The following is a 27,366-nucleotide window of genomic DNA, read 5'->3' on the forward strand; positions in this document are numbered from 1 at the left end:
TTAAACAGTAGTTGAAGAGCTTAATTGCATAAATGCATCACCCAAGGAACACATATTAAATACTACAGTGGTGGTAACAGATAGCAGTGAAAGAATCCCAGGGATGACACAAAAACTTAGGGGAAATGAGTCAAAGTGTCTTGTTAATTCTGTTCTTTCCCAGAGATTTTCTCTCAAAGCATATTGTGGGGGGAATTTTGTATTTTGTGAGGTTAGGAGAGACTAATCAAATGAATCAGACTGCCTGGGTTCATATCTCAGCTTGCCACTTATTAGCTGTGTGAGTTTGGACAAGTTATTTAAACTCCACGTGTCAGTTTCCTCATCTGTAAAATGCAGATGATAATAAACATATTTATCTAATATCATATGTTCATTTGAATCTAGGGTTTAGAACAATGTAGGCTCTTAATAAATGTTCCTATCTTAAGGCTGTTTTACCCCCTCAGAAACCTTGTTCCATGAATTATCCTTTTTCTTTTTTAAAAAATAAATTTATTTATTTAATTAATTTATTTTTTGGCTGCCTTGGGTCTTCGTTGCTGTGCGCGGGCTTTCTCTAGTTGCGGCGAATGGGGGCCGCTCTTTGTTGCGGTGCGTGGGCTTCTCATTGCAGTGGTTTCTCCTGTTGCGGAGCACGGGCTCTAGGCGCGCGGGCTTCAGTAGTTGTGGCACGCAGGCTCAGTAGTTGTGGCTCGCGGACTATAGAGCATAGGCTCAGTAGTTGTGGCGCACAGGCTTAGTTACTCCACGGCATGTGGGATCTTCCTGGACCAGGGCTCGAACCCATGTACCCTGCATTGGCAGGCAGATTCTTTTCTTTTTTTAAATTTATTTATTTTATTTATTTTTGGCTGTGTTGGGTCTTCGCTGTTGCATGCGGGCTTTCTCTAGTTGCGGTGAGTAGGGTCTATTCTTCCTTGCAGTGCGTGGGCTTCTCATTGCGGGATTCTTGTTGCAGAGCACGGGCTCTAGGTGCACGGGCTTCAGTAGTTGTGGCACGCGGGCTCAGCAGTTGTGGCACATGAGTTGAGTTACTCCACGGCATGTGGGATCTTCGTGGACCAGGGCTCGAACCCGTGTCCCCTGCATTGGCAGGTGGATTCTTAACCACTGCGCCACCATAGAAGTCCCTGCTATTATTATTATATGTCCTCTACTAGACTGTAAGTTGTGAGAGGACAAATAATATATATATTTTATATGTATGTCACTACTGTGTCTCCTGCATCTAGAGCGGTGTCTGGCACATAGTGGGCACATAGTGTCTGGCACATTGTTCAGTGACTGAATAAATTACATCTTTCTTTGGATTGGTGGTCCCTTGGTGGTGTCAACATGTGAAGCAGTTCCAGATATTATATCTTCTTACATACAGTTTTTGTGGGAAAGAGCAACAGATCTTCCCAGAAGGAACTCCTTGTGCATTTTTGGCTCTGACTGGGTTACATGCCCATCCATGAAACAGTCATTGTAACTTAGGGAATGTTATGTGTTGACTGACTTGGGGTCTAGGCTATTTGCTCATCCACATGGTCTGAAATTGGAGTAGGGGTGACTCTCTGAATGAGTATCATTGGATATAGTGAGTGAATGCTTGGCAGGAAAAAAAAATCACAATTTTGCCCTTGGTAAGATATTCAAATAGGGAAATGGCTCAGGAGACTATTATGGTTCAAATATAAGAAAATATGCTGTCATCACATAGATTCCAGCAGGCCTTCTCAGGGGCTGCGTGTGGTGGTGGGGTTAGGAAGTCACAGTTCCCAGAAGCTTCAGGGGCAGCTATGGCCTTCTTTTTAGTCATCCATTCATCAGAACGTAGTGTCGATATTAATTCTTGCTCCTTTCTGGTTCTGCAATTCCCCTGTGGTGCCAAATGTGCTCTCGTTCCAAAGGATAATACTTTTGCAAGTAATGACAACCCTTCTAAGCCTGGAGCTAGCCTCTGTAGGGCCCCACCTACAGGATGTCCTGTTTACTGCCCACCACCCTGTTCTGTCAGCTGTTGTAGTTTACTCTATGTTATGTCCAGATGGAACTCCCTAGCTGGGAGGCTATTCATACATGAAGCCTGAACCTTTGAGTGGATTTGCTTTTCTAGGGACAGGATTATGCCAATTTATACACTTTCTCTACAGCAACATATGTATATATGTAAAAGCCTATGTATGTAAAAGTCACAAGCATCTGAGGAGAAAAAAGAATTCTTAGTTTCCTAGGTGCTGCAGGGAGTAACCCTTAGTTTCTTAGGGACCTGAGAATTCCATTATATGCATTTGTATGTATCTTCCTGCCTCCTTTTCCAGAAGAATGTGAGCAGGCTCTATTACCTCCAGCATGTCTGTGACACTCCATTTACAGCCTTTTCAACCTTTACTCTAGGGCCTATTTTTGCTTTTTTCCAAAATGAGGAAGACCCTTAATATTAGATGAGGAGTTCAAATATTCATAGCAGATCCAGGCATCCAACAGTAGCTTTTGCTTTCCCTAGAAGTAAAGCGAACTTAAGACCCTTCACAAAAGAATGGAACTTCTTCTCTTTCTCTCTCTCTCTCTCTGTCTCTCTCTCTCTGTCTCTCTGGACTTACATTATATCTTGGTCTCTATCCCTCCAGACTCTGAATTGTAGACAGGAGATTGGGCTGGAGGTAGGATGGAAGAGTCACGGTGATAAGGAGAGTTTTGTCCTGTACCTCCTCTTCCCTTTGACTGCAGTGCATCGCCCGCAGCTTTCAAGTTTGCATTGTTGAGGTGAATTCCCTGGTGGTCCAGTGGTTAGGACTCCATGCTTTCACTACCTAGGGCCAGGGTTCCATCCCTGGTTGCGGAACTAAGATCCCACAAGACAACAGACGCTGCCCCCCCACCCCCGACACAAAAAAAGTTTGTATTGTTGAATTCCTGGGACTGAATTGAGCCTAGTTTCTTGTTGGGTTATGCTAAGGCAGCAGTCTAGGTAGGGGTCTAGGGGTGATGGCTGGGCCTCCTTGGGCTAAAGGCCTGGTTTTTGTTTACCAATTTGCAAAAGAGCCAGGCTCCACAGCGAGAGTTGTAAAGTAGGGGACTATTAACCTGCAAGTCCCTCGATGGCACATATGAGATGCCTAGAGCATTTTCGTCCCATAAACAGTAAGTGCTTGATAAACAGACTGAACAGTGCATTCTAGGTGCAGTCACCTTCTTGACAAGATCCCCAGGGCTTCTGAGCACCTACTGGCCAGTAGTGTATTCAGGGTTGTCAAAGTTGACTCTTGCACAATTACCCCTCAGTGCATTCTAGATGTGATCGTATTCTTGAAAGAAACCTAAATTTATCAGTAGTCACGTCAGAGCATTCAGGCCTTTAAGTGCAAGTGGGATCCAGAATCCTGGAAGTGCTATGAAGTCTACGGCCCCTATGGGCACCGCGTTTAGAAACCTACGCTACCTTCCAGAAGCCTCAGACCCCGGGGCAGCCGCCAAAGCCTCTAAGCTTAAGTCCTCGAAGCCAGCAGCCATATCCATCCGAGACCCGGGGGTCCAGGGCATCAGGCACTGAGGCAGACACCCCCGGTGCGGGCTGCGCAGGCGCGGGAGGCCCGAGAGGGCCCCGGCGCTCCAGGCTGCGCAGGCGCAGGAGCGGCTGCCGGCGAGTCTTCACGGCGGCGGCGGCGGCGACGGCGGCGGCGGCGATTGAGGAGCCGGGGCGTGGAGCAGCAGTGGCGGCGGCGGGCGGCAACGGAGCAGCCATGAGGGCCGGGCCCAGTCACCGACAGTGAGTGGTGGTGGAAGCGGGGTGGGCGACGGGAGGGAAGTGGGTAACCTGCTGGAGGGATACTCCGACTTGGTGGGGGGGCTCTGCCTGTCGGAGGCGAAGGGGCGTGGGGGAGGGACAGTTTGAGATGATGATGCGGGAATTTGGGGCAGGGGTGGTCAGATGGCCTGGCGTCAGTGCTGGACAGCTTGGGGAGGGAACGGGGTGCGCGCTGCAGAGTGAAGGAGCCCGCCGCAGGGGCAGTGTCCCGCGCTCCTCCGTTTGTCATCGTCCCTTCCCCCGGGAGCTTTCGGTCGCCTCTCCCTTTCTGCTTCTTTCAGAGAATCGTCCCGGGGGATGGGGGTGCGTGGAGGATGAAAGCCCTGCTGGGGCTGAAGAAGACGACTCTGGTCCAGGCAGGGAAGAGCCGGTCGCCCGGAGTAATAGGCTGCTCTGGGTAGAGGGTGGGGGTCGTTTAAAGCTGGGAGGGGTCTAAGGAAAAGAGCTAGGGGCTTAGAGTCCGGCAGTTTCGAACCCACGTCCACCGCTGTTTAAAGCTGAAAGGTAACCTTGGGCAGGTCCGACTTAACCTTTCTGAACCTCTGGAAGATGTAATGGGTTTCAACGGACTATTGCAAGCATCATGTATGTGATTGAGATCGTTTATAAAAATTGTAAATTGTGAGTACTGTGCCGAGGTTGCTATATCACTAACAGTATCGCTGGATTTTAGATCTTACCGTTATTAATGGAACGACTGGTTTCTTTGTCAAGGCGAAACATATTGTTTGTAAAACCTCAATAGGCACAGATGTGTTTTCTTCATCAGCACAGCAGATCATGTGCAGAAATACCAGTTTCTTCTGTGATGTGACAGATTAACCATCAGACTTGTGTAGGAAAAATACCATACTCTCAGGCATTTTTACAAATGGTATGTAGCTCCTTACTCAAGAGGGAGGCAATAGAGAACGGAAGGCCAATCTGTTAAATGCTTTCTGAACACAGCCCGTTTAGGTTTGTTCCCTTGTAACCACAGTTGGTACTAACGTGCTTTATGATGAATTGAAGAAACTAGTTTGAGACAAACTGGGAGGGGTGCACAGTGAGGGATGTGCAAATACAATTTGTTATCTTTTAATTGTAAAAAAGTTTTTCGTTGCAAGAGTCTCTGGTTGCCCCAAGGCCCTGTCTCTGTTTTGGAGGTTAGATAGCATATAGCAACTTTTCATCTCCACTTTTTGTTACCCTGCCTGTGGAACCTCCAGGGTGGAGTGCCTCTCAAAGAAAGACAGAAGCAGCTGTGCAGGAGCCCAAGAGGTGGCTGGTTTGTTTCTGAGGGGCTGAAGGAGGGCTCCTGAGGCTTTGTTGTTGTTCTTGCTGTTTAGGGTGGACAAAGCAGAGGACAGAGTTAAACTGTGTACTTAGAGAGAGAGAAAATGGCTTTCTAGTCACAGCTTTTGAAAGAGATGAAACTCCTTTCAAAAGGACAGAAAGAGACGATGCTTCAGCTTTGCTGGCTCTGAGGATGCAGAGCTTGAAATGGTGAGGTCTTCTGGAAATTAGTGAGTGATTTGTCTTTCATCTGACCAAAGGTAGGGAGTAGCTGTATTAGGTCCTTGAAGGTTCACAGATAAGGAGAATGAATTATTTTATAGGAATAGGGAAATGCACCTTAGTTGTCTTTAACTTCTCCATCTGGTAAAACGTGTTTTACTTCTTTCCTGGAAATACACAGTGATATATTATTTTTAACTTTTTGCTTTAGTTCCTTGGCTGTCCCAATAAAATCTCTGTCCATAACACAGAGGTAAGTTTTTTATTCTTATTTAGAGGATAGTTTAAAAAAGAAAGCATTTGTTACTGTTGTCATAGGTCATTTACAGGCTACAAATTTATTCTGTCTTTCACCACCACATGGAAGATGAAGTAGAGGTATAAAATATTAGAACTAACCTAACCATCTTATTTTTAATAGTTGGACATTTATTTTTAATTTTGCTAATGCATTTTCCCCTCTATTGGAAATTTCCATCAGTTCAAACAAGTCCATAAATGCTATCCTTATTACGTTAAAATGGTAGAGGTTTGTTCAGCTGTGATGAGAATTTCCTGTCCTCTCCTTCTGTTCTCTTTCCTATTTGTGGTTCCTTTTATGTAGTAGATTACTGTTACAGAATGAAAAGTCTTCCCCTGAGGGAAAGAAAGGGGATGGCCAGTGCCTTGATTGCCTTTGTTGTGTGAGCAGTCCGTCTAAAGTGGGGATGTAAGGACTTCCCCTGAATCCCTGACATAGCAAGAGCTAAAATAAAAGGAATAAGGTTTACCAGTTCATTTTTATTCTAATAAAATGAATCATTTTTCTTTAAAAAAAAAAAAGCAAAAAGCATCTCATGCCTCGGGGGAACCTTTTTATGTTTTTATTTTTTTAAAAATTAATTAACTACTTAATGTATTTTGGCTGCGTTGGGTCTTCCTTGCTGCTTGTCGTGGTCTTTCTCCAGTTGGGGCAAGCGGGGGCTACTCTTCGTTGCGGTGCACGGGCTTCTCATTGCGGTGGCTTCTCTTGTTGCGGAGCACGGGCTCTAGGCGCGCGGGCTTCAGTAGTTGTGGCACGCGGGCTCAGTAGTTGTGGCTCGCAGGCTCTACAGCCGCAGGCTCAGTAATTGTGGCGCATGGGCTTAGTTGCTCCGTGGCATGTGGATCTTCCCAGACCAGGGCTCGAACCTGTGTCCCCTGCATTGGCAGGCGGATTCTCAACCACTGCGCCACCAGGGAGGCCCCTCAGCGGAACCTTTTTAAAGCAGTCTGTATAAAAACAAAATTTTGGTGTTTTTACCTCCCTCTCTTTTTTCACTGAGAATATTTGCTTGCAAACAGAATCTTTGTTTCTTCAGAGCCTTTGTGATCTTGCCACCCATTCCTTAGCTGAAGTCACTTTTGTGATATTTTTATAGCCACTTAACAATAGAGCACAAAGGGGTTTTTTTTTTTTTTTGGTTTGTCATTTGTTTTGGTTCTTGATAGAGTGCTAACAACTTTAAAGGAATACTATATGAGAAAATGTTAAAAAGGAAAAGTAGAGTGGATTTATTTATTTATTTATTTATTTATTTATTTGAAGTATAGTTGATTTACAATGTTGTGAGGAGAGTGGATTTAACTTAGTGAATTTGTAAGTTGGTTCTGATGTTTGGAGGGTAAAGGATTCAAGAATGGACTTGTGGTTCAGAGTAGCCTTCTGAGGACCAGGGTTTGCTTACCAGTGTTTATTTGTTTAGCACAGTTGTTGGCATAGAGTAATTGCTGATTAAATACTTGCTGAAGGGAAAAATAATAGCAATATGAATCATAATCAGCAAACATGGGTTCAAATCTTCTGCAACTCTGTGTATCTTTGAATAAGCTTACCCTTGTGTCTTTACCTGTTTCCTCATATATAAAGCAAAGATAATAGTTGTACTTATTTCATAGGGTTGTTGTGAGGGTTAAATGTGGTAATACATGTAAACTGTTTAGAATGGTACCTGATACTTAGTAAATGCTAAATGAATGCTAATTATTACTAGTGTTTGTTGGATACACACTCTTCTTTGTGCCCAAATCACTGGTCAAAGATGATTATGACATAGCCCTTGCCCTCTGGGAGTTCACAGTCTAGTGAAGGAAACAGAAGTATACAAAGTAATTGTATAGAGTGCAATATCTATTTCATCAAATCTGTGGTGCTAATGATTGTAAGGCTCACAGTTATTTTGCACACCACTAAGAAAGAAGAAATGCTGCTAATGAGACTGGCATGCCATCAGTTGTAAGGTGTATCCTGTTTTCAGAGAAATGTGACGGAAAAAAGGGTGTCTTAGAATTGATGGAGAGACTTCCCTGGGGTCCAGTGGTGAAGACTCCATGCTTCCACTGCAGGGGATGATGGTACGGTCCCTGGTCGGGGAACTAAGATCCTGCATGCCACATGGCCAAAAGAAAAAAAAAAAAGAATTGATGGAGTATAGTAAGTGGTTCTCTACTAGAGAAAGGTACAGCTTGTTATGAGAGTTGATGGAAGGGCTGGGTTCAGATATCGTCAGTAAAGGCCTCTGCTGCATTGAACCTGCATGATAGGCCCTCACAGATGGACATGGAAGATAGGGCATTCCAGACAGACAGTAAAGTCTGAAAATGGGAAGGGAGAGGGCATTATTGATGTGTACCACCATATCAGGACAAGCAGGAGGAGGAAATGAGCTAAGGCTTTGGCAGAGTAACATTGTATAATGCAGCAGAGCAGGACAGGAAGCTTGGAACATTTTCAGAAGAGACATGAGCCTAATTCTTGGATTTAAACTCCTAAAATATCACAACTCTAAAAAGATGATTCTAATACAATAAATTGGGAAGTGAGAGTATGGGAGAGAAGTGAAGTGGCCAAGGGAAGGGCTGAAGCTTTACAGCTGACCAGAGAGGGGATAAGTGTGAAGTCTCTGTACTCTTGGTGTGAGGTGAATGCTTTCTCAGCAGAGAAGTGTTTAATATCTATTTCTGTCTTTTCACTGCCTATCAAGGTCTTGATTGTGTCCCTTTTAGAGCTTTGTAACTCAGAGTGAAAAGGAATACAACTTGAGAGGAAAAATGCTAAATTTTCTTTATTAAAGATGCATTTAATACAAGGAGGGTAATAAGTTATCAGATTTCATAGCTCAGTTATAAAATGGTGGTTTGGTACAGTGCTGGATTGTACAGTTTCATGGGAAAATATAGGTCATTTAAGGAGTGACTTAAAAGACTCAGAAGAAAAGAAAAGAAAAAGACTCAGTTATTAATTTTCTGGTAACTAACCCTGAAGCTAGTAGGGAAAACTATGAAAAACGAAAAATAGCATAAGCATGAATTTCTGTAGTGTCTTTTCTTTTCACCGGTAAGCCAAAACTTGACTCTCTCTCTCTTTTTTTTTTTAAGTATTTATTTATTTATTTGGTTGTGCCGGGTCTTAGTTGCAGCAGGCAGGCTCCTTAGTTACAGCACAGCAGCTCCTTAGTTATGGCACATGGGCTCCTTATTTGTGACATGCATGTGGGATCTAGTTCCCTGACCAGGGATCGAACCCGGGCCCCCTGCATTGGGAGCGTGGAGTCTTAACTTCTGTGCCACCGGGGAAATCCCCAAAACTGGACTCTCTTAAGCTTTTTGGACTCTGGTCTCATTGAAAAATTTTGGGGTTGATCCTCAGCAGTCAAATTCAGCAAACACTGAAGTGCCTACTGTGTGTTAGGCATTATGCTAGGCACTGAGAATTAAAATGTGAATGACATGATCCTCGTTTTTAAGGTGCTCACATTTTTTTTTTTTTTTGATTTTTTGGCCACGCTGCTCGGCATGTGGGATCTTGGTTCTCCCACCAGGGATTGAACCCGTGCCCTCTGCGTTGGAAGCGTGGAGTCTTAACTAACCACTGGACCACCAGGGAAGTCCATTAGGGTGCTCACTTTTTTTAAAAAAAAATATTTATTTATTTATTTATTTATTTTTGGCTGTGTCGGGTCTTCGTTGCTATGCTGGCTTTCTCTAGTTGCAGCGAGCGGGGGCTACTCTTTTTTTTTTTTTTTTTTTTGCGGTATGCGGGCCTCTCACTGTTGTGGCCTCTCCCGTTGCAGAGCACAGGCTCCCGACGCTCAGGCCCAGCGGCCATGGCTCACGGGCCCAGCCGCTCCGCGGCATATGGGATCCTCCCAGACCGGGGCACGAACCCGTATCCCCTGCATCGGCAGGCGGACTGTCAACCACTGCGCCACCAGGGAGGCCCAAGGGGCTACTCTTCATTGCGGTGCGCGGGCTTCTCATTGCGGTGACTTCTCTTGTTGCAGAGCATGGGCTCTAGGCGTGCGGGCTTCAGTAGTTGTGGCTCCCAGGCTCTAGAGAGCAGGCTCAGTAGTTGTGGCTCACGGGCTTAGTTGCTCCGCAGCATGTGGGATCTTCCCAGATCAGGGCTCGAACCTGGATCCCCTGCCTTGGCAGGCGGATTCTTAACCACTGCGCCACCAGGGAAGTCCCCTAGGGTGCTCACATTTTAATTGGAGGCTGACAAATATGTAATTATGAACCAATACAGTATGTGCTGTCATAGAGATCTGCACTAAGAGCTATGGGAGCACTGGTTCTGCCTGGTGGTGAGAAAGGAAGGTTGGAGAAGGCTTCCTGGAGGAAAAATCAATTGAGTCTTGAGGAATGTATACAATTTGGCTGCTTCAACAGAAAAGGATTGGAGAAGATAGTGTTTCAAGTGCAAAGAACAACTTGCACAAGGGTATAAGAGTATAGACCCTCAGGCTAGTGGTTTAATGTGCGTAGATCATGGGGTATGAGGTAGAAGTGGAAGGACGTGAGGTGAAAGATGGGTTGGAGCCCAATTGTGGATGGCCTTGGTGAGGGGTCTGAATTTTATTTTGTAGGTGCTATGGAAGAGTTCAGATCACTATTTAAGAAAAGTAACACTGATGGATCAACAGCAAGGTCCTATATCCTGTGATAAACCATAATGGTAAAGAATATGAAAAAGAATGTGTATGTACAACTGAATCACTTTGCTGTATAGCAGAAATTAACACAACATTGTAAATCTACTATACTTCAATATAATAAATTTGAAAAAAAGAAAAGTAATCTAACACTGTTGACAGTGTGGAAGTTAGATTTTAAAAGGAGAAATTGGCTGCAGGGAGACAGTTCGTTATGAGACTGGTGTGATGGTTGCTTGAGAGATATTGAAGATCTCAATTACAGTGGTAGTGATGGAGTTGTAGACAGATTAAAGAGCTTTTTAGGAGACTGACTAGAAGGATCTTATTGACTTTATGTTGGGGAGTGTGTAAGGGAGAAGGAGTTGTCGAAGATGGATTTGAAATTCCTTGCTTGGGTGACTAAATGGATGGTGATGTCATTAAACAAGATAGGGAATACAGGAATAAGAGGGTGTTACATTTGAGGGGAAATGAGTTTGATTTTGGTATGTTAGGTTTGAGGTGTCTGGGAAATCCAGGAGCAAATGTCCAATAGGCTTCTGGATATTTGGGTCTAGAGTTCGGCAGAGAGGTTTAGAATGGAGATGCAGATCTAGAAATCATTAGGGTGTAAGTAATAGTTAAAGCCAGCATGATGACCCTGTGAGTCTAAGTTCCAGTTGCTTAATATGTTGTTCATTCACATCATCTGGAGGGATTGGCTTAATGGAGATGTGGCACTCAGTACTTTCTCAACAGTAGTTCATACTTATTTTTACATTTTTTAATGTGTTACATACTTGGCTTAAATTAGCAGCTTTTAGGTTGCAAGCAAGAATAAAACACAAAACTTCTCATCTTAGTGGAAAGAATGATATTACTCTTAATTAAATAAGGATACCATTCCTGCTTAAAAGCATATATGTTTGTAAATTTTTCAGTGAAAGGAAATTAGTGTGCACATCAGCTGTACATTTTCTTTTCCTATTCTCAGTGGTTTACCAGACTTAGAAAACTGCCTTTTCTTTCTTTCTTTCTTTTTTCTTTCTTTCTATCCTTCCTTCCTTCCTTCTTTTATTTTTGGCTGTGTTGGGTCTTTGTTGTGGCACACGGGCTCCTCTCTAGTTGTGGCGTGTGGGCTCTGTAGTTGCGGCACACGGGTTCTCTAGTTGTGTCGCACAGGTTCAGTTGCCCCGCAGCATGTGGGATCTTGGTTCCCCGACCAGGGATCCAACCCGCGTCCCCTGCATTGGAAGGCGGATTCTTAACCACTGGACCACCAGGGAAATCCTGAAAACTGTGTTTTCTAACATCAGTTCCATTATAGATATGGGGGGGAAAAAAGGAATCTGTTCCACTGAGTACCTCAGATTAGAAGCTAGGTGATTTTTTTTTGGCTGCGTTGGGTTTTCGTTGCTGTGCGCGGGCTTTCTCTAGTTTTGACCAGCGGGGCTACTCTTCGTTGCGGTGCACGGGCTTCTCACTGCAGTGGCTTCTCTTGTTGCGGAGCACAGGCTCTAGGCGTGCGGGCTTCAGTAGTTGTGGCTCGCAGGCTCTAGAACACAGACTCAGTAGTTGTGGCACACAGGCTTAGTTGCTCCACAGCATGTGGGATCTTCCCGGCCCAGGGCTCGAACCCGTGTCCCCTGCATTGGCAGGTGGATTCTTAACCACTGTGCCACCAAGGAAGTCCCAAGCTAGGTGATTTTTATGAACCAAAACCTCAGAAGATTTGATTTGAAGACCACAGGATAATTTTGAATCAGTGATACCAGGTTAGTTCAGAGTTGGGATTGGGAACTCAAGTCAACTAACTCTGTGCAGTCTTCCTCTACCACACAGCTTTCCACCATTTATATAATAACTGAAAACACTGAAATAAATATGCCTGATGGTAAGTGAAAGATATACATGCTGTTGTTGCTTTCTGGAAGGACAATTTGGTATAATTTAGGTGCTTTTTTTTTAGTTCATGATTTTGAAATATAAGCAAAGGCATGTTTTATGAAAGGAAGGAATTTGAAGAGTGTTTAAAGTTGTTGGTATATTTTAGCTAAGCATTTTTAATATTGACATTGAACAGGATGTCTGGCTTTGACTGGAGAATCAAATGCTGGGAATCACAGACATCCCTAAGGTCTTGACTTGGTTCAAGGCTTAGCTTCCCATACTTTTCTTTTTCTCCCTTTCCTTGGGGATTTAATGTTAAAAAGAAAATTAATCTGTAGATATGTTAGCTTTTTACCCCTTTATTATGGAAAATTTCAAATATATGCAAGAGTAGACAGAACAGTATAATGAATCCCTATCATTCTGTTATAATAATTGTCAACTCATGCCTGTCTTGTTTCATCTATGTACCCCCTACCCACTAACCCACCTACATTATTTTTTAAAAATCCAGGATATCATAATTTCATGAATAAATATTTCAGTATATATCTCTAAAAGATAAGGACTAAAAGAAATCCCACAAAAAATTAACAAGCATTTTATTTCTTTTTTTTTTTTCTTTTTGTGGTATGCAGGCCTCTCACTGTTGTGGCCTCTCCCGTTGTGGAGCACAGGCTCCAGACGCGCAGGCTCAGTGGCCATGGCTCACGGGCCTAGCCGCTCCGCGGCATGTGGGATCTTCCCGGAATGGGACACGAACCCGTGTCCCCTGCATCGGCAGGCGGACTCTCAACCGCTGCGCCACCAGGGAAGCCCATTTTATTTCTTAATAGCATCAGTTATCCAGTTAGTTTTCACATTTCCCCAATTATCTCAATAATTTTTCAACTGTTTGTTTGGAACAGTATCCAAATAGGTCCATACAGAATGATTTCATATGTCTACTGTTTTTCGTTTAACCTATAGGTTTGCCCTCCATTTCTTCATGTATTCATTGAAGATCTCTCCTTTTTTTAAAAAATTTATTTATTTATTTTTGGCTGTGTTGGGTCTTCGTTGCTGCACGTGGGCTTTCTCTGCTTGGGGGGAGCAGGGCTACTCTTCGTTGCAGTGTGTGGGCTTCTCATTGAAGTGGCTTATCTTGTTGCGGAGCACAGGCTCTAGGAGCTTCAGTAGTTGTGGCATGCTGGCTTAGTTGCTCCGCGGCATGTGAGATCTTCCTGGACCAGCGCTCGAACCTGCGTCTGCTGCGTTGGCAGGCAGGTTCTTAACCACTGCGCCACCAGGGAAGCCCCAAGATCTCTCCTTTTTAACAGCTGTTATCCCCTTTTACTCTTTTGGAGGTTTCCTTTTACAATATGTCTACAAGGTAGGACATTCTCTTTTCAGTTTCTTCCTGTCATTCAAAGCAGTTGGTCATTCACAACAAAGATTAATGGATTGCCTACTCTGTGCTAGGAGCTAAGAATGAATTAGCTAGTGTAGCTAGTTCTGCCCACCCAGTTTATGTCCTGATGGGAGAAACAAAGTTAGCTATCAGTTATAGAATATAACGTGTTAAGAGGGATGTAGAGAACCCCAGGGTGCAATGGAAACATGTTAACTCTTAACCCATATTTGGGGGATCAAGAAAGGCATGTGTTCCAAATCTTGTTAAACAAAGTAACGACTTTGTTTGTGTTTTACATCTTAAATAAATAAATTTTTTAAAGCCAAAAAAAAAAAAAAAAAAGAAAAGAAAGGCATGTGGATGGATGAAAGAATGTTCAATGTAACACCTGAAGGATGACTTGGAGTTAGGATTACTGGCAGCAGAGGGACTGTTGTTTGTAAAGTATAATAATAAGTTTAACATTTTAATTTTCACTATTTGAAATAAATAGCATGTTTCTTAGGAAAATTGTGTTTTCAACTTTATTGTACCAAATAATATTAATAAATATCTTTATACAAAGCATTTTTCTTCCCTTTTGCAAAACTGCAAGGAAATCTCAAAACAGCTGTGCAAGTGAAAAATCAGAGCCTTGAAAAATAAGCCTAGAATTTGCAACCCTTACAATGCCCCCATCGTTTGTTTGTTTGTTTGTTTGTTTATTTATGGCTGTGTTGAGTCTTCGTTGCTGCACGTGGGCTTTCTCTAGTTGTGGTGAGTGGGGGCTACTCTTCATTGTGATGCGAGGGCTTCTCATTGCAGTGGCTTCTCTTGTTGCGGAGCACAGGCTCTAGGTGCGTGGGCTTCAGTAGTTGTGGCTTGCGGGCTCCGTAATTGTGGCTTGCAGGCTCAGTAGTTGTGGCGCACGGGCTTAGTTGCTCTGCAGCATATGGGATCCTACCAGACCAGGGCTCGAACCCATGTACCCTGCATTGGCAGGTGGATTCTCAACCACTGGGCCACCAGGGAAGCCCGTACCCCCATCGTCTTTCTTAAGGTTAACCTAGGCAGCCAATTTCCATCTCTAAGTAGACACTTTGGGGGAAGCTTAAAAAATCCTTGACAAGTTGATTCTAAAATTTATATGGGACCAAAATAGCCAAAACAATTTTGAAAAAGGTTAACAAATTTGGAAGACTCATACTACCTGATTTCAAGACTTACTGAAGAACTACGGTAACCAAGACAGTGTGGTATTGGCAAAAGGATAGATATATAGATCAATGAACAGAATAGAGGAATAGACCCACACTATTAAATAGGGCTGTTTGATTTTTGACGGAGGTGCAAAGGCAAGTCAACAGAGAAAGGATAGTTTTCTCAACCGCTAGTCATTGGAACAACTAGATATCTATATGCAAAAAAAGAAAAAAAGAACCTCAACCCACACTTCACACCTTATGTAAAAATTAACTCAAGATCAATCACAGACCTAAATGTAAAATGGAAAACTATAAAATATTTAGAATGAAACAGGAGAAAATCCTTGTTACCTTGAGTTAGGCAAAGAGTTCTTAGATACAGTACCAAAAGCAAGATCCATAAAAGAAAAAATTGGTAAATTGGGCTTCATCAAAATTTAAAACTTTTACTCTGCAAAAGCCAAGACACAGACTGGGAGAAAGTATTTGCAAGTCACATATCAAGATAGGAACTGTATATAGAATGTATAAAGAGCTCAAAACTCATCAAGAAGAAAAGCAAATGACACCATTAAAAAAATGGGTGAGAGATTTGAATGACTTCAGCAGAGAAGATATATGGATGGCAAAGAAGCTCATGAAAATGTCCTCAACATCTTAGTCATTAGAAAAACGCAAATTAAAATCATAATGAGATGTGCCATTAGAATGACTAAAAAACAACAAAAGGAAACTGTCTAGATTATGGACTGATGAGGATGTGGAACAATTGGAACTTTGGAAAACACTTTGGTGGTTTCTTATAAAGTAAAACATACACTTAACCATATGACCCAGGTGTTTACCCAAATGAAATGACAACCTCTGACACAAAAACCTGTATGTGAATATTTATAGCAGCTTTATTGGTAATCATCCAAAACTGGAAACAACCTGAATGTCCCTCAACTTTGGAATGGAAAAACCAACTGTGATATATCCATACAATGGAATACTACTCAGCAACAAAAAGGAACTATTCATATATGCAATAACATGAATGAATCTCATGTGCATCATGGTAAGTGAAAGAAGCCACCATACTCAAAAGGCTACTCTCTACAACCAGGACCTACTGTATAGTACAGGGAACTATATTCAATATCTTATAATAAACTATAATGGAAAATAATCTGAAAGAGAATGTATATATGTGTGTGTGTGTATATATATATGTGATATATATATATGTGATATATATATATCATATATATATAACTGAATCACTTTGTTGTACACCTGAAACTAGCACAACTTTGTAAATCAACTATACTTCAATTAAAAAAAATACTCACTACATGATTGAATTTATATGACATTCTGGAAAACTCAAAACTATAGGGACAATGGAGAACAGATCAGTGATTACCTTGGGTTAAGGGTAGGTGAAGTGTTTGACTACAAAGGGGTAGCATGAGGATATTTTGGTGAGGTGATAGAACTGTTCTGTACCTTGTTTGTGGTTATAGTTATATGAATTTATGAATTTATGAGAACTCAGAACTGAACACTACAAAATGAATTTTACTGTGTAAATTATTTATTTGTTTGTTTGTTTGTTTGTTTATGGCTGCATTGGGTCTTCATTGCTGTGCACGGGCTTTCTCAGGATCTACTCTTCGTTGTGGTGTGTGGGCTTCTCATTGCGGTGGCTTCTCTTGTTGCCCAGCGCGGGCTCTAGGCACACAGGCTTCAGTAGTTGTGGCACGTGGGCTCAGTAGTTGTGGCTCGCGGGCTCTAGAGCGCAGGCTCAGTAGTTGTGGTGCACGGGCTTAGTTGCTCCATAGCATGTGGGATCTTCCCGGACCAGGGCTCGAACCCGTGTCCCCTGCATTGGCAGGCGGATTCTTAACCACTCTGCCACCAGGGAAGTCCCTGTGTAAAATTTTTCAGAAAGAAATTCTGAGGGTAGAAGACTTTAAAGAAGATTTTAAAGAAGTCTTTAAAGACATTAAAGAATTCCAGAAGTATAACTTCTTAAATATTTGAATTTTTTAACTTAATTTCTTGTTTGAATATATTTTAAATAATTTAAAAGATACATAATGAGGGGACTTCCCTCATGGTCCAGTGGGTAAGACCCGGTGCTCCCAGTGCAGGGGGCCTGGGTTCGATAGCTGGTCAGGGAACTATATCCCGCATGCCGCAACGAAGATCCCGTATGCCACAACAAAGACCTGGAGCAGCCAAAATGAAGACCTGGTGCACCCCTCTGCTGGGCATCCATCCTCTTCCCTTTGCTACTGCTTTTTTGGTGAGAGATAATTTGAACTATTTGCTAGTGTTTCTGGATCATGTCTCTACTCTGCCCTTTTTTTCCACAAACACTCTAGTTTTCCATCAGATCTCAAATTTCTAAGTAAGGACTTTTATTTAGATAAAATAAGATCTTTCCTCTTAGTAGGGGATTGTTGGGTATCCAATTAGGCTTCTATATCTCACCTAGATATTTGCCTGTTCTTGGTAAATCATTAATTTCTAGTCCTTTGTTACTCTCTCCCCCACCTTTCTCTCAGAGGCTATCAAGTGGAAATTATCTTTACTTCTTTCTTCCACACCTATAGAGTTTACTATATTCATGTTGGCCTTTCCTTTCTTCACTATACTGTTAATGCTCTGGGACCTTGTATCACTGTTTCTCTTTCAGCCGAATCTTTAGTCCTTCTGTCGTTATTTTTTCTTTTCACAGGTGGTGTAATTCACTGCACACACAAACAAATTCTCCAGATGTCTAGGTTTAACTCAAATCTCTCTGTTTCTCTCTCTTTCCCTCTCGCCTGCGCCATCCCTCCTTCCCTCCTAGAATCCAGGCCTATATTTCCAAAACCCACCTAGGCATTGCATAGGCATCACAGAATTCATTGTCTTCCCCACAAAATCTAAACATTCTAGATTTCCTGCCTAGTTGAATGGTATTAACAGCCACACAGTTACCTAAATCAAAAACTTTGGACTTGACCTTGTTTCTTCCTTCTCCTTCATCACTCATATCTGGTTGATACCTAGGTCTGATTTTAACCTTCAAGGTCTCCTAAACCTGCCATTTCCTTTCCAGCCATATTGCTGAAGTCTTGGATTAGACCGTTTTCATTTTTCACTTGGACCGTTGCAGTAACCTCCTAACTGGTCTGTATGCCTCAGGTCTTATCATCCTTCACTTGATCCACCACACTGCCACAAGAGTGATCTTCCTAAGTTCTAAGACTACTTATGCACTTTCCCTTTCAAACCCTTCATGACCCACAGTGCCTGATACATAGCACATGCGTGATTCCATCTTCCTTCCTCCTTTCCTCATTATGTTTTTGCTCAGGCTGTTTTCTTTCCCTCCAAGGACACTTCCAAAACAGGCAGACAGACATAACCAATAATCTAGTGAATCTCCTGATTAATCTTTAGGATTTAGCTCATAGCTCATTTCTTCTGTGAAGTCTTCCTAGTTTCCAAGTCAGAATTAATCACTCCTGCTCTGGGCTGCTCTGATATTTTAGTATCCTGTTAGCATTACACTTATTATTCTAATGTTTTGTTTCCTCAACTGGATTGTGAGCTCTTTGTGGGTAGGGGTTATGTCTTTTTTACCCTTTTAAGTTCAGCAGCACCTAACAACTAAGCCTGCCAAATTTATTGAGTTTCTAGTATGTGTTGGGAACTAACAATTCTCTGGTAAACAAAGTCCCTGTTCTTATGGAGCTGATGTTCTAGTGAGGGTAAACAGGCAACAAACAACTTTAAAAAAATCAGTTGCAGAGCATTAAAACAGAATGATGTATTAGAGGATGAATGGATAGCTACTTTAGATTGGGAGAATAGGGAATATCTCTCTGAGGGTATGGCATTTAAGATCCAGGAGGATACAAGGATTAGCAGATCAAACATTCCAGTGCAAAACTAAGGAGGAATGAACTCCGTATGTTGGAGGAACAGGAATAAGACCAATGTGGCTTGAATATGGTGGGTGAGAGAGTGATGCAAGAAGAGGACAGAGGCCATATGACATTGAGATTTGAAAGCTAGGGTAGTGTGCTTCCTTTGGAGGCTTTTAAGCAGGGATATGATGTGAGTTGATTTGTAATTTTAGAAAGATACTCTGGTTACTGTGTATAAATGGTGATTATATTTATTGAGATGGGTAAGACTGTGGCAGAACGTATTTATCAAGAATTCTGTTTTGGTCATGTCGAGTTCGAGCTGCTTGTTCGACAGCCAACTGGAGCTGTAAGATAGTTGGGTAGAAAAGCCTGGCATTCCAGGGGGAAGTCTGGGCTGGAATTGTAGACTTGGAGATCATCAACATGTAGACAGAAGTTGAAATCATGGAATTCTGTCAGGAGGTCACCTAGAATGGTTTGTGTCTAGAGAAGAGAGGTCTGACAGAGCAGGAGTAGCCAGTGAGGTAGGAGGAAAACCAGGAAAAATGATGGTATGGAAGGCAAGTAAAGAACATGTAAAGAAGGGAGTGGACCACTGTATTGCATTGCTGTCTCAGATAAGAGCAGAGAAGTACCTGTGGGGTTTGGCAACCTAGAGATTATTGGTGATCTTGAGTAGAACTACTCATTGGACTGGTGGAGATAGATGTCTGATTGTAGTGGTTGGAGGGAGCAAGTGAGATGAAAAGCATTTCATTTTTGTATGATGACAGCGAGGTTTTGGAAGCCTATTTCTAAGAACTTCCTGTGTCATTGTCACTAAATTCCTACCTATTTGTATTCCAATGTGGTTATATATTTTTGTCAAAGCATTATAATCTTAATGTTTTTGTACCATCATTTTAGGTAGATTCCTGTTCTCTCAAAACCTAGCTTAGGGGCTTCCCTGGTGGTGCAGTGGTTAAGAATCCGCCTGCCAACAGGTTTGAGCCCTGGTCTGGGAGGATCCCACATGCCGCGGAGCAACTAGGCCCGTGCACCACAACTACTGAGCCTGCTCTCTGGAGCCCGCGAGCTACAACTCCTGAGCCCACATGCCACAACTAATGCAGCCAAAAATAAATAAAATAAATTTGTTTAAAAAAACAACAACCAAAAAACCCCTAGTTTAACTAGGGTTATGAACAATACATATACACTGGTGAGTGAATGAGACTGTATTTAAGGATCAGGTCCCTGGTCTTGGAAAAGCAGACTGGCTTGACCTTGGCTTTATGATACATCAGTTTTCTCAGCTGTCAAATGAGGATAACAGGACCAGTTTAGCTCAGTGGGTGGTTGTGAGGCATGACTACTAATGAAAATAATTGTAAAACACTTTTGCAAGTTAAAGTGTGATATAAATGCTAAATAATAGTTCTTTATTGCGATGTTGTGAAAATTAGCAATATGCTGTCTCTTAGAGCCCTTAAGTTCCTTTTGAGAAAGGTGATATATATATATATATATTTTTTTTTTAATAAATTTATTTATTTTATTTTTGGCTGCGTTGAGTCTTCATTGCTGCGCGCAGGCTTTCTCAAGTTGCGGCGAGTGGGGGCTACTCTTCGTTGCGGTGCTTGGGCTTCTCATTGCAGGGGCTTCTCTTGTTGCGGAGCACCGGCTCTAGGTGTGCGGGCTTCAGTAGTTGTGGAGAGCTGGCTTCAGTAGTTGTGGCTCGCGGGCTCTAGAGTTCAGGCTCAGTAGTTGTGGCACACGGGCTTAGTTGCTCCGCGGCATGTGGGATCTTCCCAGACCAGGGCTCGAACCTGTGTCCTCTACATTGGCAGGTGGATTCTTAACCACTGCACCACTAGGGAAGTCCCGGTGATATATTTTTATAAATACTATTTGCAGAAAAAAATAGCTCAGGATTTGGGAAAAGATTGCTATCCTAATTTCTGGAGTGTAACAATTATGGAACCATAATGAGACAACTTTTTATTAAAGAGAATATTTCCTAAAGGTTTATTATAATATCACTTTAGAGGTTTCTTATCACAAGGGTTTTACCATCTTGGCTTTTTGGTTCAAGTGAGGGTGTGAGTGCCACCCTATGGCAGTTAAAATTCTGACTGTTTAAAGGACTGGTGGTGGTGATTTATTATCTATATTTAAAGTGTCACAGCCAATCAATAGAACCACTCAAAAAAAGCATTGAAAAAGCATTTTAATTTATTTTAGGCAACACCATATAGACATTTTAATGCAGGCTTAGGTGATGGTTGCAGTTAGGCTTTAAAGAGAGAGACAGTGCCATTTCAGGCAAAACTAGCACTCTTTGTTCCACACCTATATGAGTCTAAATATAGAATTGGTGGCATCATTACCTATAATGTACTTAGAAAATGCCTGAAATTTGAATCTGATGAACTAAATTTTTCTCAGCCTCTAAAGTAGCATTAACAATAGGGTAAAACTGGGATGTGGTTCTTTTGATGTTTAAAACCGATAAGGGAAATGGTTAAGCAATAGTCTGCTGACGTGCTCAGAACTTTACCCTGCTGACAGCTCAGTTGGGATCTTGTGTATTATTTTTTTCAGTGGAGACCTGTGTATTGCTAATTTTAGAACAGAGTGACATGAAGTTCTTAGCTTTACATAGGTTGGAATTGAATCTTTTTTCTGGAATTTCAGTTCCACAATCCATTACCTCTTTGTATCAAGGACAAGTGAAAGGTTTTGGTTTCTTTTCCTCTTTGATGGGAAGACCGTACTTGTTTTTGCCTCACCCAGGCATTATTCACTTTATTTTTGCATTTGGTGACTGGAAAGGGGGTCCCTGAATGGTCTGCTTCTACAGCAAAGACAGTGGAGTAAGCTTTCTTTCTTGGAGATGCTTTACATTTGTGGTTGTATTTAGGCTTTCTGTTATTTGCTGCCATCATCTGCCTTGCTCATTGTAGACTCAGGGATTGGCTTCAAGTTCATAGGTAAAGGTTCATCTTAAATTCTTATTTTAGTTCCTTTGGGTTTGATTTGCAGTTGACCTGTATCCATTCTACTTGTTTCTTGTTTCTTTTCCAGAGTAGATATTTCACAAAGCTTCTATCATATATTTTTAGGAATGTATATTTTTTCCAGCTTTATTAAGGTATAATTGATAAAATTGTAAGATATTAAAGTGTACAACAGGATGATTTGAGGCACCCTTATCTTTTGTTATTGTTCTTCTTTTTATTCTGGAGGCTTGCAGTTGGCAGTACTATCAAGCCAAAATACCTTTGGGACTGTATGGAGAAGGCACTTTCCACTACTTCCTAACAATATGGAATATATGTAATACTTGATCTTATGTATTTCTTCTGTGACTACTAACTAGTTCATGCCCTTTGAAAATTTCCCCTTCGGTTGTTTCTTTTTCTTATTGACTTGTAAAAATTCTTCTTATTTTGTGGCCAATTTGTTGCAAATATTCTTTAAGGCTATGTATAAATGAGAAAGCAGGCTATTGCATCAAGTGCTTATCCAAGATGATATTTGGTTAAAATGTTTGCCTTGGTTATTTGAGCAATGGTAAGCTTCTTTTGTCTCTTTCCTTCCAAAAATGCATAGAAAAGCTCCTTCTGTCTGAAGTAAAGTGTTGGCTCTGTGTTGGTTATAATTTGCTTTTTCTGGCTGGCAGAGCCTTCTTTTTGTTTTCTGTCTTCTGACAGATTATAGGATTGTGGGGAAACAGCGTCCAGGGCTTTTTCAGGAACTGTGCCATTTTATCTACAGGAGAAGCCATTGGCTTTGGCACTAGAAGGGAATTGGCTCTTCATTTAAAGATGCCAAATCATGCTTGATTCACAAGTTTGCTGTCTCATTTTGTGTATGTGTGTGAAACTTTTTCAGGATGTTGGCTTTTACTTTTTCTACCATGTGCTACTCCATCAGTATGAGAAATTAACAACTTGTTCCTTCTCCAACTCTCCACCCCCAACACACACAATCCAAACATCCCAAACCATAGCAAAAGATGCAACAGTCATTTTGAGGATTAGGGCAAAATACACCACACGAATGTTTCCATTGCCCTTTTGGTGACTTTGAGTTTTAATTCTGCTTTATCAGTTAAAGTCTTCATCTTTCCTATGTAAGCTTGAATTATTTAGGTGGGGAAATGATTTGCCAACCAAGATGTCCCTTTACAGAGGCTTTTCAAAGGCATCGGTGGAAGTGAATTGTCAGAGTACTCTATTTCCTAACTTGGGAAACTTAACTTGCATAAGAGAGAGCACATTTAGGAAACTTCTACTTATTTATTTATCCTTGACATGCTCTTTGCAGGGGGGTGTAGTGTAATTTATCCTGATCTCAAATGAGAATTTTTTTTTTTTTGCGGTACACGGGCCTCTCACTGCTATGGCCTCTCCCGTTGTGGAGCACAGACTCCGGACGCACAGGCTCAGCGGCCATGGCCCACGGGCCCAGCCGCTCTGCGGCATGTGGGATCTTCCTGGACGAGGGCACGAACCCGCGTCCCCCACATCAGCAGGCGGACTCTCAACCACTGCGCCACTAGGGAAGCCCTCAAATGAGAATTTTTATTATCATGTAAGCAGTCTTAACTCCAGTTGTATCTGTTACCTTCATGCTTTTTAAACTGTGTACAATTGATTTTGAAACCTAGCCAACTAGATATTTTAGCAAATCTTCCACACACGTTAATGCCTCAATAGATAACAGTTTAAAGATACCTTCTTTTTTTTTTTTAAAGAATCTTTTATTTATTTATTTATTTATGGCTGTGTTGGGTCTTCGTTTCTGGGGTGGGCTTTCTCTAGTTGTGGCAAGCGGGGGCCACTCTTCATTGCGGTGCGTGGGCCTCTCACTATCGCGGCCTCTGTTGTTGTGGAGCACAGGCTCCAGACGCGCAGGCTCAGTAATTGTGGCTCACGGGCCCAGTAATTGTGGCTCACGGGCCCAGTTGCTCCGCGGCATGTGGGATCTTCCCAGACCAGGGCTCGAACCCGTGTCCCCTGCATTGGCAGGCAGATTCTCAACCACTGCGCCACCAGGGAAGCCCTAAAGATACCTTCTAAGTGAAGCTATTTCCATTTAGATTAAGGTGGGAAAGTTGTAAATAGGAGAATAAGCCAGTTTTGATAAGCTGGTTTGTCTAGTATGAATTTTTATATGGACACATGTTTTTTTCTCCCTCTGCCAAACCGTCCTGCCCCAAACCCACAGTCTTGCAAAAGTTGGGGTTTGGTTCTCATGTGCATTCTTTGTTGTAGTTTGCCTTTTTTTTTTTTTTTTTTTTTCGGTACGCGGGCCTCTCACTGTTGTGGCCTCTCCCGTTGCAGAGCACAGGCTCCGGACGCGCAGACTCAGCGGCCATGGCTCACGGGCCCAGCCGCTCTGCAGCATGTGGGATCTTCCCGGACTGGGGCACGAACCCATGTCCCCTGCATCAGCAGGCGGACTCTCAACCACTGCGCCACCAGGGAAGCCCTAGTTTGCCTTTTTTTTCCAAACTGGTGTCTCCCTTCACTAGATTAAGCACCTTAAAGACAGAGTTTGTAGCTTATTCATCTTTTTGTCTCTGAGGTCTAATGAAGTTCCTGGTATGTAGGAATGCAGTAAATACGTGGTGATGTGAGTGAATGAATGAATGAATTGAATTCCCAAAGATACAGTGAATGGATTTTATACTTCCCTCTGGTGTCTGAAAGAGAAAGTGCAGCCAGTTAAAAAAAGGTTAAAAGAATACCTTGCTACATTGAAATAATAGTCAAAGCATTGCCTTTTTTCTTTTTTCCCCCCAAGTTTTCACACTTGTTTTTTCAGACCTGTTGTTCTCTTTAAGTCTAGTGAATAATACATTTCCTCATCAAAGTCTGTGTTCTGTCTCTTGGGTGTTTGAATTTTGTAAAATGTCACTAGTGGGTCTTTTTGGGGAAAATGCCTTTTTGTTTTATTTATTTATTTATTTACTTATTATTTAACACAAGTTTTATTTTTTTTCTTTGCCATTATGCTTTATTACAGGATATTGGATATAGTTCCCTGTGCTATACAGTAGGACCTTGTGGTTTATCCAATGTATATATAATAGTTTTTATCTGCTAATACCAAACTCCCAATCCCTCCCTTCCCCACCCCTCCCCCACCCCCTCCCCCTTGGTAACCATAAGTTTGTTCTCTATGTCTGTGAGTCTGTTTCTGTTTTGTAAATAAGTTCATTTGTGCATATTTTAGATTCCACATATAAGTCACATCATGTGGTATTTGTCGCTTTTGTTTTTTTAATTTTTATTGGAGTACAGTTGCTTTACAATGTTTTGTTAGTTTCTGCTGTAGAGCAAAGTGAATCAGTTATATGTATATCCCCTCTTTTTTGGATTTCCTTCCCGTTTAGGTCACCACAGAGCATTGAGTAGAGTTCCCTGTGCTATAAAGTAGGTTCTCATTAGTTATCTATTTTATACATAGTATCAGTATATGTCAATCCCAGTCTCTGAATTCATCCTCCCCCTGTTTCTGATTTATTTCACTTAGTATGATAATCTCTAGGTCCATCTTCATTGCTGCAAATGGCATTATTTCATTTTTTTCTGGCTGAGTAGCATTCCATTGTTTATATATACCACATCTTCTTTATCCATTCATCTGTTGATGGACATTTAGGTTGCTTCCATGTCTTCGCTATTGCAAATAGTGCTGCTATGAACATGGGGGGTGGGGTGCAGGTATGTTTTCAAATTATTGTCTGGATATGTGTGCAGGAGTGGGATTTCTGGATCATATGGCAATTCTATTTTTAGTTTTCTGAGGAACCTCCATACTGTTTTCAATAGTGGCTGCACCAATTTACATTCCCACCAACAGTGTAGGAGGGTTCCCTTTTCTCCACACCCTCTCCAGCATTTGTTATTTGTAGACTTTTTTTTTTTTCTTTTTGCGGTATGCGGGCCTCTCACTGTTGTGGCCTCTCCCGTTGCGGAGCACAGGCTCCAGACGCGCAGGCTCAGCGGCCATGGCTCACGGGCCCAGCTGCTCTGCGGCATGTGGGATCTTCCCGGACCGGGGCATGAACCTGTGTCCCCTGCATCGGCAGGCAGACTCTCAACCACTGCGCCACCAGGGAAGCCCTATTTGTAGACTTTTTAATGATGACCATTCTGACTGGTGTGAGGTGGTACCTCGTAGTTTTGATTTGGAAAATGCCTTTTTAATAGTGTTTAGCTTAGGTTCAGAATAGATCATTGTTATTGTTTTATTTTTGTTATCTGGTTCTGCTGAAAACTGTATATTTATTTTGATTTGAGTAAATTAAGCATCAAAGGCACCTTTTTTGGGTTTTTTTGCTTGTTAAAAATGTCATTTGGGAAATTTGCAGAATAGAGTACTCAAGAAATATTGAAGTGCAAACAGTGATCAGACTAGATAGATGGATGTTACCTAAACTAGTTTTCAATCCAACCCATTGATCTTTTCCTTCTGTTTCTGAGAGATGGTATGTTTGTTTTGTGTTTTAATATTTTTTTTTTTGATTGTGAATGTAAGGCATGTTCAACACAAAGTTTAAAAATTACAGGGCTTCCCTGGTGGCGCAGTGGTTGAGAGTCCGCCTGCCGATGCAGGGGATACGGGTTCGTGCCCCGGTCCGGGAGGATCCCATATGCCGCGGAGCGGCTGGGCCCGTGAGCCATGGCCGCTGAGCCTGCGCATCCGGAGCCTGTGCTCCGCAACGGGAGAGGCCACAACAGTGAGAGGCCCGCATACCGCAAAAAAATAAAAAAATAAAAAAAATAAAATAAAATAAAAATTACAAAAATAATCATCTGTAATTCTGCTACTCAGCTAATCTATTAAAATTACAAAATTAATGCATGTTTTTTATCTTTTAAAAGATTGAGTAAAACAAATATAAAAATTTTTTCTCCTTCATTCCTCCGTACCACTCTTTTCCTCCTCTCAGTGGTTACTACTGTTGACAGATTGGTGTATATACTTCCAGATATTTTCTTGGACCTACAGACATATATATAATATTCATATGTGCTTTAAAAATAGGTGTGTTTATCTTATAATACAATCTGAAACTTGATGTTTTAAAACTTTTTATTGAGATAAAATATATGTATAGGAAAGTGCACGTTAAGTGTACAGCTCAGTGAATTTTCACAAATTGAACATACTTACATAACTAGTTCTCAGATCAAGAAACATTACCGGCCCTCTTGAATCCCCTCCTGGCAATTTGTCCATGATATTGTTGAAGTACAGAGTGGATAAGTCCTTGGTCAGTACTGGAAGACTTAAAATTTGGCTGTATGTTCTGTCTTGAAAATGAATGAAGTTATTAATGATTTCAACTTTGGTGGCTGTTATGAGAACTTGGGTCATTTCGTGATTTGGACCATTCTTTTGCTGTAGTGTTTACTGGTCTAAATATTTATAGAGAACTTTAGTATGTATGACTTACTGTGTAAAATTGGGAAAGGAGAAGATACAAAGACAAGTGTAATATAAGCTTTGACTTACAGTCTAAATTAGGAAGACAAATCACATATTAGACAACAGAACAGTTAGGTACTAAATTGTGTAGTAGTGACTCAGAAAAGGAATCATTGCTGACGACATTAAAGAAGGCTCCACAAGGGAGGTGGAATTTGAGCTGAGCCTTGAAGAATGGGTAGGATTTAAATGGAATGGTTATAACAGTACAAGTCATGGCAAGAAAGTAGAAATGGAAGATACACAGACAGTGAGCAAGCAGATCGGTCTGTCT

At 41.8% G+C, this 27,366-nt stretch overlaps 1 protein-coding gene across 2 annotated transcripts in view; it reads left to right on the forward strand.

The window, feature by feature from the left end:
- The first annotated feature begins 3,648 nt into the window (after positions 1-3,648).
- Positions 3,649-27,366, forward strand: part of FAM222B (family with sequence similarity 222 member B) — a 66,426-nt gene continuing 42,708 nt past the window's right edge. Inside the window, exon 1 of one of the 2 annotated variants that reach the window (XM_082603365.1) lies at positions 3,649-3,757. The gene's annotated coding sequence lies outside the window, so the exon portion shown is untranslated. The remainder of the gene's footprint in view (positions 3,758-27,366) is intronic. The other variant, XM_082603367.1, reaches the window with a different exon arrangement.

Source organism: Mesoplodon mirus (assembly GCF_964341445.2).
Source record: "Mesoplodon mirus genome assembly, chromosome: 18".
In the NCBI taxonomy this organism is placed as follows: Eukaryota; Metazoa; Chordata; class Mammalia; order Artiodactyla; family Ziphiidae; genus Mesoplodon; species Mesoplodon mirus.